Source organism: Apteryx rowi, unplaced genomic scaffold (assembly GCF_003343035.1).
Source record: "Apteryx rowi isolate R43461 unplaced genomic scaffold, aptRow1 scaffold_107, whole genome shotgun sequence".
In the NCBI taxonomy this organism is placed as follows: Eukaryota; Metazoa; Chordata; class Aves; order Apterygiformes; family Apterygidae; genus Apteryx; species Apteryx rowi.
In genome coordinates, this window is record NW_020447275.1 from 2,010,952 (window position 1) to 2,011,548 (window position 597).

The window sequence follows — 597 nt, forward strand, 5'->3', positions numbered from 1 at the left end:
GGCGGCGCGGCCCGCGGTGGCGGCTCCCGGCACTGGCGCGGCCCGCTCCGGCGATGGCTGACGTGGAGCCGCTCCCTCCTCAGGCCACATCGATGCTACGGCGGCCCTGGCGGGACACGCCTCCCGCTCGCACGGGAACGCGGACGGGGCCGGGCCGCCAGGCACCGCCCCGCTGGGGGGGCGCGCCCCGTCATGGGTCGGGGAGGGCCTTGCCCCTCTGACGCCACCGCCCCTTGCGAGGCGGCCCGGAAGCGCGGGCGGAAGCCGGGGGGGAGGGGAGCAGGAAGCGCCCAGCCCGCCAGAGCCCCCTCGCCATTGCGTCAGCACCGCGAGCCGTGACGTCACACGCGCCACGGGGTGACGTTGCACAGCTAAGCACAACTACCGCGACAGCAAGGGCAGGGTGCCCAGCTTCTACAGAGACCGAAATAGCCAACAATTAAAATAAAAAAATAATGCCAAATTAGTTTTGTTTATCACACTGCAGATTCACAGGTCTTTTGCATCTCTATACACAACACTGGCTCCCGGGACTTCCCTATGAGACATCACTGAAGAAATCTGCTGCCACTGTTATAAATTGGAAATTACTCTTCT